This window comes from Nasonia vitripennis (genome assembly GCF_009193385.2).
Source record: "Nasonia vitripennis strain AsymCx chromosome 2 unlocalized genomic scaffold, Nvit_psr_1.1 chr2_random0008, whole genome shotgun sequence".
NCBI lineage: Eukaryota > Metazoa > Arthropoda > Insecta > Hymenoptera > Pteromalidae > Nasonia > Nasonia vitripennis.
In genome coordinates this window covers 103283-115455 of record NW_022279615.1, presented here as the reverse complement: position 1 = coordinate 115455, position 12173 = coordinate 103283, and the positions used below count along the sequence as shown (strand labels likewise).

Here is a 12173-nt window from a genome sequence, read left to right as displayed (position 1 = left end):
TTAACTATGCTAACTACGGATTTTGATTTTATAATATCATAATTTGTTAGGGACCCTCTACCCGTAGGCGGTGTGATGCTAATTATTCTAATACATAACGTGTCATCAACTTTCAATTCACGCGAACTCTGAGTGATAAGATCTATCATCCTCCAGAGATCGTTGAATTGGTAGTCGGTCAACAATCTAAAATTATGTAACGGTCCGTTTGGTAGAAAATTACTAGATATTGTGATTCCTACGTAATCAGTCGACGCACAATTTTCAGTTATATAACTAAATAAATTCCGCATACATCTCTGTAAATCATCCGGTCTATCGCTAACTAAAACATCTTCATTTATTTTTAAATTAACTTCCCTAGCATTAGTCTTAAATCTAGGATAGTAATCTATACTATCCGAAACTACAGCAAAGTACTCACTATTTTCCGGGACGGCTGGTTCGGGTGCTCCTAGAAGGTCTGCAGCTGTTGGCGCGGAAACCCCCGCTGCTGCGGCCTCTTGAAGCTCTGCTGCTACCTCTTGATTAGAACTTGCGTCGTCAAACTCTTCCAAAACCATCAATTCGGCGTCCTGATGGTCCTCGTCATTTAAACCGAATGACACGTCTCCAGGTAGCTCTGCATTCAGAGCGTCGAGAGCATCATTCTCGCGTTGTAGACCTAAAATAAGTAATAATATTAAAGTCGCAGTTTTAACTAATATATTACGAATTTTAATAATAAATATTTACCCTCTCTCAGTCGAAGTAAATGACCCATCAAGGCTCTTACTTCAGTAAGTTTAGAATAGTAAACTAAACTACTCCTTAGGACCTTATATACCGATAGTTTCCCCACTCTGAACCTCCTGACGATACCGTTCTTTAATAACAGCGGACCATCCTTAGCCATACGTATATCCACGAAAATTATTTTATTATATGTAGGCACTTTAATGCACCTGTAATAAAATAATTTTGAAGGATACTTTTCGGGCTACAAAGTGAATCTTTGGAAATTCAGACGTACGTTTGGCGGGGGCTGGAGAGCGCTGAACCGACCCGAGACCCTTAATGACCTATCGAAGTGACCGTTTAGGGAGTTTAATGGTCTACAACGTCGCGCTGTGTATGAGTCGTTAATGACGTGCTTAGGACGGACACAGACTACCCATGCATGGTATTGCGACTGATGATCTAATAATAATAAAGTCATTTAGACAACCGATTCCTAACTAAAAGAAAGATAACGACGCATCGTCATTACTGAGGCTGCGTTTGAACGACTGAGTTTATGAGACATTTTAAATGCATCAGTGAAGCGTCGCTGTGCGATATTATCAGCCGTAGTGGGGCGACGGCATAGCGTACTATCTAGGTAATTATATTTAAACACAAATTTCACCATACTCTAGTCATTAGAGTTATTATTCATACACGCTCTTTTCTCTTTCCCTCTCTTGTATAAACACGTATACTACCCTTTCACGCAAACGTATTTAAAGGATGGCTGTGACAGTCTTTGAGTATTCAAGTTGCTACGGCATTAAGTAACAGACCTACGTTTTCACATCAGTTTTCACAGTAGTATTACAAGTTTTATTTAAAACATGAACAACACTCGTTTGTCAAGAGATACAAAGCGCATCGCAATGGCATCTTATAATTCACGAGAAGATGCTCTGCAATATTTACTCTATTCAAGAGTTTATCCATTAAACACATCGTGTACTAAAAGAATTATCGTTGGTCTTAAGCCCCAAAGCAATAACGATTTTACTTGTATTGTAAAAATAATTAATCAAACATTTTTTGGTATAAATTTCACAACCGACACATGGACTACGTTCAAAATACATTTTGCTAAAATTAATAGTTATTATAGTGACGAAGTACAGAATAATCCAGCAGCTTTTGACAAGATCTCGTTCAACGGAATTACACTGAGCTTTACAACTTCATATGGGACCAAAGCTATATTACTGGATAAAATCGAGTAGAAGACCACCACTAGCTACACATCAATAATCACTAACGAACCTGAAATGAAGAATATGAAGTGAGCAATAAGAAAAAAGCGTACTCTCCTGCAATTGTTCTACAGAAGACGACTTTTGAGGGCATTCTTAATATGCTTGAGTGTATCGACTATACGATTGAGGCATGTGTCAAAATAGCCTCTGCAGTTTCACAGTGCAGTAACGATATTATTAATAATGTTTACAAAAAATTTATTGAAAATACTGTACTCCCTCAAACTAAATCCTATGTCAAACAGTATTTACGCTCGAAAAATACTGAAATTAAAAATACAATATCAACTAACTTTGACGAGAATTTTAATAAAAATTATTTTGACGTAATTTTTAGTGAACTGCTAACACTGCATTGTAATATAATATCAGAAACTGTAATTGAAAAAATTACGACACCTAAGTGAATATTATTATTGTGAATTATTATTCCATAAATATTGAAAATACAGCACATGATTTAAATATATATATACATAAAATAAAAACCTGTTTTTCCTTATTTACAGAAACTGAACATATATCCTGCACCTATTATTTATTTAGTTTTACGTAATTATTATTGATATTTATTATTATTATTATTATTATTATTATTATTATTATTATTATTATTATTATTATTATTATTATTATTATTATTATTATTATATTCATATGAGCGTGTATAGACGCTCTCGAGCAGGCGCTCGCGTGCACACACACATATGCCTGAATGTGGAGATGTGTGTGCACATATGCATACATACGAACGTGTACACATATGTATGCATACGTACGGACGTGTACACATATGTATGCATACGTGCGTGCATGTACACATATGTATGCATACGTGTTAGAAGGTGCAGAAATCTACCTCACCAACGCATAGTTAAAAGGACGCCACATGTACACGATGCATTGACAGCTGCTGAAGGGAGGGGGTAACGCCCACAGACGCTACAGCCACGCTATATCGCTAGCTAGAGGGGAGAGGTACACAAACCAACCACTCTGTCCACCATCTTGGACCTAACCTTGTACGAGCGTCAGCTGTTCCCTACAACGGCGGCCATCTTTGTCCCCATCCTTGTACGCCGACTGAGGCTCTTACCTCCCCTCTTTGGCCGCCATCTTGTCTCTATCCTTGCACATATACTACTCGCAACATGGCGGCGGGTCTCTTGTTGATTGGGCTTTCAGAACAAGGTGGCGCATCGGCTTCGCAGTCGCATAGACAGCGAACCACGGCCATAAAAAGAAGAAGAAGAAGAAGGTTAGGACGGTCATGACGTCAGATATCGCTTTCCTGACAGTCATGACCGATCTAAGTAGTCAGAGAAATTTCAGAAATAATTCTGAATCATCATTTCACTAGTAACTTATAGTGATTATTAAACTTAGAAACATTTCAGAAGTGTTTCTCAAATTTAGGAAAGAAATATTTTATGAAAGCTTTCTTGAATGTTCCGGAATTATTTTACTGCAAATTTTCCAGTAAATATTAAACACAAAAATAATTCTGAAAGAAATCAGAATTATTTTAAAAAAATATATTTTGGAAGCTTGCTTAAATATTCCAGAATTATTTCAAATACAAATTCCAGGAGACTACGGGCTAAGAAATAATTTTGAAATGTTGCTTAAATCTAGGAAAGAAATATTTTATGAAAGTTTTCTGGAATATTCCAGAATTGTTATACTGAAAATTTTTCGGTGAAGATTAAACATTGAAAGAATTACGAAATAATTCAGAAATATTTTAATGAAATTTTTATGGAAGTTTTCTGGAATATTCCGGAATTATTATACTGAAAATTTTCAGGTGAATATTGAACACTGAAATAATTAGGAAATAATTCCGAAATATTTTAAAGAAATATGTTACGGATGCTTGCTTAAATATTCCAGAATTATTTCAAATACAAATCCCAGGAGACTGCGTGCCACAAAATAGTTTAGAAACATTTCAGAAATATTTCAAGGAAATATTTCATGAGAGATTTGCAAGGCGGGGCATTTTATGAAATTATATTATTGCAGTAATATTTCTGAAATATTTCGTGAAAAATTTCAGAAATATTTCTGAATTCTTTCAAAAAATATTTCAATATAGGAATTCGAGGGACATAACATTATTTCAGAAATATTTCGTCGAAAGATTCCTGGAAGATTTCAAATATTTCGTTCCAATATTTCCGAAATATTTCGGAAATATTTCATGCTGTGTGGGGTAGCTTCCTCCAACTAAATTTATAGTTCCAATAGATAAAATATTATTTAAATATACCATGTTAATGCTTTTTTAAATATTTTCAATCTCGATTATTTTGCTGAAGGAGCAATTAAAAAATAATACAAAATATAGTGGATCTGAATAAGTTGGAATTGAGTACAGGGCAACTACAAAAGAAAAGTTTTATTTATATTTCAATTGTGTTATTAATATTTTACAATATGTCAAAGTTTGTGATTAATATGTTGCGTCCAATATCTCTTAGACGTAAATTTTCTTTCACAAATGGTACAAACTGAACCACAAATAGCAACGTGCCGTTTCATTGATCCACTCCTTATATATTTTTTACACTTTTCGCACCTCATCCTTTTAGAAGAGTGTACATCTTGCTCATGTTCATATAGATTACGCACATGTTCTGTATGTTTGTTTCTCATTGTCATGAAACTTTATGTGACGACTCAAATTGCTTTTTTCCGCTCAATTTCCCGCTCAATTGATGTGTTTCTTATTTCAAAAACCCAATGACTCATTCCCATTCCTCTTTAATTATACATAATCATATTGATAAACGTTCAATAATAAAACTAGTGTATTATGTACAACAAAGATTATAAACAAAAGAGAAATGTATATTTTATTATTATTCTAATAAAAAAAAATACAATTGAATGTCTTGCGACTTTATTTTTTTACTCTACATCACTTCTTTTAGAACGTTGATTCACCATTTGCATTATTAATACACAGTGTCGTATAGCAGAACTCCGAATACCAAATCAATCAAATTATCAGGTTCCAAATCTTGTGGATCTGAAACGGATGAAATCGTCGAAAAAGTTTAAAATTATAATTCAAAAATTTTAAATGTATTGTTTTAATAAACATACAATATATGTTAATGAAATATAATTTGAATTCAATATATTTCCAAAAAGTATTTTTACTGCGTTTAAGCAAGCCATCTGCGCAAAGATTGGCAGTACTCATGTACTATATGTCATACTGATGTGTATATATATATATATATATATATATATCATTTTGACATAAATTAATAGGGAGGGACTTTAACGACGTGCAACGACACTCCTATAAGAGGAAGCAAAAGTTTTGAGAAAAATCGGTTTTTACATTTTAGCTTTTTACTTTAGAACCAATTGATGAAATCGTTTAAAATTTTAGCAGCAGATAGATTTTTTTATGGTAAATCACCAAATAAAATTTTGAAGCGTTTGACTACATTGTTTTAAAGATATAAGCAATAAAACAATTTAAAAAAAAAATTTAATTTTGATATCTTAAGAACCGTAGGGGTTTGAAAGCTGCACAATGAACTTAGCCAAAACATATAAAATACCTACTTCTTTCCAAAATCTCAAGTGCAATAAAGCCTTTTTACGTCCGTAATCGAGGCACAAAAAAACTCATATATTTTGGTTTTCGATTTATTACTTAAAATTTTAATGGGATATAGTTTGACACATGACCCACCGACATGTTTTTTTCATGAGGTTATGATGTTTAGTTTCAGGGATATGAATTTTATTAAAAAAATCACCTTTTTTATTTTATCTGCCGAACGAAGCAATCGATCCCGAGGACCAAACGAGAAAAAGTAGGTAATTTCATTCTCTTTCAAATGCATTTTAGCTAAATTGTTTGTAACAATAGGATAATTGAAAAAAACGCAAAATAGTGTTTTTCAAAATTCATAAAATAGCCATAAAAATAATTAAGAAAATAAAAAATAACTGTTTTTCTGAATTTAGAATCTAAAAATAGATATGCATGTCAAATTTTATTGATATTGACGTAGTAGTTCCAGAAATATTACGGTATACATACGCACGCACATCCACACACACACACACATACCCATACAGACATTTTCTAAAAACACTTGATTTGAACTTCCAGTACACCAAAAAGTATTTTCTAGAAGTTTTGATAAAATTCAAAATTTTACTATTTCAAAGCTTCCTCTAGGAGGAAGTAAAATAAATTTTAAATTCTAACCTTAAAACGAAAATACTTTGGACTCTTGTTATCAAGTGGCGCGGGAGCGCCACGAAGGCGAGTTTGAGAAGCAGACGACGCCTCGGCGCCCGTGACACTATTTACTTCTATATTGGTCTCTCGAATTTTCAATTAAGGAAATAAATTATTTATCATTCATGTAAGCAGCTAATTTTGATAAATGTTTATACTGGTATGCCAAACTATGATTTTAAACCAAAATATCAGCAATAAACCAGCTTTAACATAATAAACAAGTATGCAGGTGAACAAAAATGCTGAAATCACTTGCTTAATTTTTCTTCAGCCCAAAAAGTGGTAAGACCGTTAAGTTAGCTGCGTGCAGTTTGACCGAGTGGTTAGACTGTGAAGTTGGCCGCACAAGCTATTGAGCCTACATTGTCTGCTCCTCTGCTTGAATTATAAATGTGTGCTCCGTAGTATTCGGTGTTTTGGTGTAAAAATCTTTCAAGGAAGGTGTCTAGATAAATAGGGTAGCTGATGACGACGTCTAGGTGGTGCGCTCCGTGATTTTTGGTGTTTAGATAAATAAATCATACGAGGACGGCATCTAGGTGTACAGGGCGGCCGATGGCGAGGTCTAGGTAGTTCGCACTGTGGTTTTTGGTGTCTAGGTGTTGAAATAATTCGAGGGCGGTACCTAGGTGTACAGGGTGGCCGATGACGAGGTCTAGGTCGTGCGCTCCCTGGCTTTTGGTGTTGAAATAATTCTAGGGCGGTGTCTAGGTGTACAGGGTGGCCGATGACGAGGTCTAGGTAGTTTGCTCCGTGGTTTTTGGTGTCTAGGTGTAAAAATCACTTGAACGCGGTGTCCTGGTGTACAGGGTAGCCGATGACGAGGTCTAGGTCGTGCGCTTCGTGGTTTTTGGTGTCTAGGTAAATAAATCATACGATGACGGCGTCTAGGTGTACAGGGTGTCCGATAACGAGGTCTGGATAGTTCGCGCCGTGGGTTTTGGTGTCTTGGCGTAGAAATAATTCAAGGGTGGTGTATATCAACAATCAGTGATCTCATGTTAGTGATAAAAATGTTACAAAAAAGCTTTGATCTAAAGGTGCTAAATATGCTTATATTTTATTTCTACGACGTCGAATATGAAATACTCAAAAAAATTTACTAAAAAGGATTGAAATCTCTAAAAAAAATAACTTTTAAAAAAGTAAAAAGTTAGGCAAGTTTAATATATTTCGCAACAAAATTACAGATTGAAAAGTACTAAGATCAATCAAACAAAGTCAAGTTTATTATATTTAATCGTGATGAAGCAAGGAACAACTCTCAAGATAATTACTACGTAACTTGCCATGCCCGTTTCATTGTACTTATGGTGTTTGTATGACGTTCTAATACATAAAAGGAAATTTTAGTTGTTCACCAATAAACAAAATTAAACGGGCATGGCAAGTTACGTAGTAATTATCTTGAGAGTTGTTCCTTGCTTCATCACGATTAAATATAATAAACTTGACTTTGTTTGATTGATCTTAGTACTTTTCAATCTGTAATTTTGTTGCGAAATATATTAAACTTGCCTAACTTTTTACTTTTTTAAAAGTTATTTTTTTTAGAGTTTAATATTTCCTAATATTTTAATTCAACATTTTTGTTTTAGAAATTGTTTGATTTCATAATTTCAGTTTTACATTTTTTGCCTTTCATGCTTTCATTTTTTCGAATTTTCATTTTTCAAAATTTTTGCCGCCAAGTTAAATTAATTATTTAATCACTGGTTCGTGAAAATAAAGACGCTCAAATTTTAATAAATGAATAGAAAAAAAAATAATGTTCGAGTATTATTTAGTAAGCAATGTGAAATTTGTATATTATCAAAAAAGTTATCTATGCATATAGTTATTTATCACTGGCTAGAAGATTGACGTGATTTTGTTATGTATTAAAATTTTATATTTTTCCACGTCAATTCGTCACTGTGACATAATAAGAAAAAATTATGCTGCGAATCACTCCCTATGAAAAATTTTACTCAAGATCGTATATAAAAACTTACGTAAGACCTTATATCAGATCTTGGCGAATATCTTGCGCAAGATCGTACATAAGATCTTATCAGCGATTTTCAACTAAGAACTAACATAAAATCTTCCGTAAGATCTTATACAAGATCTTATGTTCAAGACGAAAAAAATATTTTCATCAAATATTCATTCAAGATCTTACGCAAGATCGTATACAAGATCTTGCATAAGAGATTCCGTAATATCTTTCCCAAGTTCTTACATAAGATCTTATCCAGAATCTTACCGCCATGATCAAAAGAAATCTTTTTATCAATAATTAATTCAAGATCTTATGTAAGTTCTTATAAAAGACCTTATGTAACACTTAAAGAGATATCTTTTTATTCATCATTTACTCAAGATCGTATGCAAGTTCTTGTATAAGATCCTATATATATCCTGAGTAAGTGATCAATAAAACGGTATCTCCTTATGTGTTATATCAGATATTAGATAAGAACTTACATAAGATCTTGAAGTAATTATTAATAAAAAGATTTCTTTTGATTATGGCGGTAAGATCTTATGTAAGAAATTGGGCAAAATATTATATATATAGTTATGTAGTAGGCCTCGTCCAAGGGGATACCTGGATCTCCTTACTCTTTTTTCTTGTTTAAGAACAGACAGACACAAGATTTAGTCTAAAGACAAAATGTAATACGAATTTTTAATAGTATTAACAAAAAATGTCTTGATGATGATGATAAAATTTGTATTGATAGGCTGTTTCCAAATAAAGATAATTCACGCATATCTTTTGAACAAGTACATTATCAGACTAATTATTATGATTGCGGTGTTTTTGCTATAGCATTTGCAGTTGCTATTGTATTTAATATTTGTCCATGCAATGTTAAATCTAATATTAGTAAAATAAGATAACAATTGATAAAAATGTTTGATACATTAACTTTATCATTTTTTGCAATATCAGAAAATTATAAAAATAAAATTTATTTTAAAACAATTGATGAAATTCCAATTATAAGAAACGTTACCCACGCAATAAATTTTACTAAATTTAAATTAAATTTTTTCAAATTAATATTGAGGAACTTAAGATATTATATACAGCAATCATCAATTAACTCTTTTAGAAGCCAACACAAAGAAAAAGTAACTACTAAAAATCAATCAGAAAATAATATAGATAATAAAATGATAAGTTAAGTTGTTAAAACAACTAATAATTGTATTTTTATTCTTTTGAAAGGATCATACCGATGAATGTGGATACCAATGACATTGTATATTTATCAAATTTAAATAGCAAAAAAAAACTTCATTAAAACAGTATAGTACTTTATAATACCTAATTGATAATAGATCAATAGATAATTGATATGTTTTTTCATATAGCTCATACTTATTATTAAAATTGAACTATCACATTAAAGTTTATTGGACGTAGTTCGACGAAATTACTAAAGCTGATAGGTGGTTTTTTGAAGTTAGGGACGAGCGCTTGAGGTATCGGTAAAAAAGACGGCCGGTTTCGTGATCAGCAGCACAAAATAAATAAAAATACTCTCTGACAATAATTTTCCTCCCGTCGATCACAGGATAGACCTCTCAACTGCGTGAAAAAGCAATTTTGGCGGGTGTTTTTTGAGGTTAGGGACGAGTGCTTGAGGTATCGGTAAAAAATACCGTCGGATTCTTGTTCAGCAGCTCAAAATACATGAAAATAGCCGTTGCTTAGAATTTTTCTGAGCCCCTGTGATTTCTGACAGCTTGATCATTTCGTAAAGTAGTAATTTTTTAAGGTTAGGGAACGCGCAGCACCGTCTGGGAACAAAATTTTAAAAAACGTCCCTCACTGATTGAAAGTACATAAAAAATGCTAAATTTTCCATATTTTTAAAAATGTTGTTAGCCAATGTAACTACATCAATTATGTTATACGATGACCCAATATGGGTGGACGCTATGTTGCTGAAGTTCTATGCACGAAAGCTGTCAACAGTTTATAGGAAAAGTGCATTGCGGGTCGCTTCTGCCTACCGAACAATATCAGAAGATGCAGTGTGCGTTATTACAAGTGCCTATTGACCTTTTAGCAACAGAACACAAGAATATATATGAAAAAACCAACGTGGTGACAATACTCAAAAGGAAGTTTGAAAATCCGCAAAGGAACAAACCCTAGCTGAGTGGCAAAGACGATGGGACTCCAGTGGAAAGGGGCGATAAACGCATCGCCTCATACCACGTATTGTTGGCTAGACCAATAGACGACACGGGGAAGTAAATTACTACCTTACGCAGTTTTTGAGCGGACATGGGTGCTTTTGAGCCTACCTATACCACTTTAAGATAGAGGATAATCCAAATTGCCCAGCATGTTAGGAAGCAAACAAAGATGCGGAGCATGTCTTCTGCAACTGTTCGCGATACGAAATGGAACGAGAAGAACTCGAGCGTTACCTTCAGACTAGGGTGACCCCTGAGTCAATGATGACAGCTAAGGGCCATTATCAAGAAGGTTAGAAATGACGAAGTGAATAGAAGGGAAGGACAAGGCGAAACAGCTGAGTAAAACTGTTGCTAGACAAAGGCTACTAGGTAATAGATACAAAACGATCCTTGGACTGATGCAGAGGACCGTAGGTCACAGAGTTGAGCTCTCACTCTCCTGCCCGATGTAGAGGAACGTAGGAGCTAGGGTTGAGTACCTCTAAGTGCTCCTCAGACGGATGCTGAGGAACGTAAGTAACTGAGTTAAGCCGACTCCCTGACCCAATGCAGAGGACGATGTGGCAGGTTTGATCCTGAACCCCTTAATTACCTTAGTGGATGGGGGATGTATGGAAATGTCAAATTTCAAAGGAGAAGCCAAAAAAAGGCTAGTTAACGGGCCCCACGGAAGTATTGTTTAACGATAGTACCTGAGGGGATCCGGTGTCGGAGGGCCACTTGTGCAGAGCTTGCTCTGCCTACGGCACCAAAAAAAAAAAAAAATAAACACACACAAACGCACATATAAGAAAGTTTTCATAACACGTGCTTAAAGAAGACGATTTTCGGCGCCTATAAAGTGGACCGAAAATTGGGTTTTCCGAGCGTCAGACAAAATGTAGAGCAAGTCCCTTATCATAATACATGTCTAAATTTATTTATTTTCTCTCCCTATAAGGTAGAACGAGCCTACAATAATTTGAGAATCGGAAATCAAGAGGAGCAAAAATGGTCGTTTTCGTCCCTTGGGGCGAAAACGACAATTTTTTTTATTTATTTTTTCTTCATCTCCTTACTAAAGCTGTAAGTAAGTTAATTTTACTAAAGCTTTTCGTTAAAAACATTTAAAACAATTTCCAAAATTATTAAAATTTCTCAAAATTTTCCAAATTGTCCAAATATTCCAAATATTCCAAAATTTTCAAAAATTAAAAAATTTTTCAAAATTTTTCAAAATTTTGATTTATACACGTATATATGCATCTATACACGCACACTGTAGTGGACGACTCGAAAAACTATTCTCGATTTATTTCATAGGCGTCAAAAATCGTTATAGCCTACAGCGCCCTTGACTACTACTCGTGCTCAATCATCATCCTCGCTTGGAAAAGCCTATTTTCGTCCCTTGTTGTACAATGTACGATTTCAACATTATTCTCAGTTTATGATGATACTTTCCGAACTTTTCAAAATTTTAATTAATTATTTATTAATTATTTTTCGATTTACTTCTTGGGAGTACTTCAGCAAATATACATCATTCTAGTCACTTCCTGTTCATTTTTGGTATATTTCCGGTTCATTGCTGGTTATTTTCGGTCACTTACGGGTCATTTTGTGTTTTTTCCGATTACTTCCGGTTCACTTCCTAATTTGCTTCCGGTTTACTACTGGTCAATTTCCAGTCATCTTCC

At 33.8% G+C, this 12173-nt stretch overlaps 1 protein-coding gene and 1 long non-coding RNA gene across 16 annotated transcripts in view; one reads left to right on the top strand and one right to left on the bottom strand.

Annotated features, from left to right (window-relative positions):
* Nucleotides 1-12173, top strand: part of LOC107981239 (zinc metalloproteinase-disintegrin-like batroxstatin-3) — a 584695-nt gene that overhangs the window by 487048 nt on the left and 85474 nt on the right. The gene's annotated exons all lie outside the window — the stretch shown is intronic.
* The window catches only part of LOC116416510, a 277582-nt gene that overhangs the window by 255930 nt on the left and 9479 nt on the right, over nt 1-12173 (bottom strand). The window lies entirely within an intron of this gene.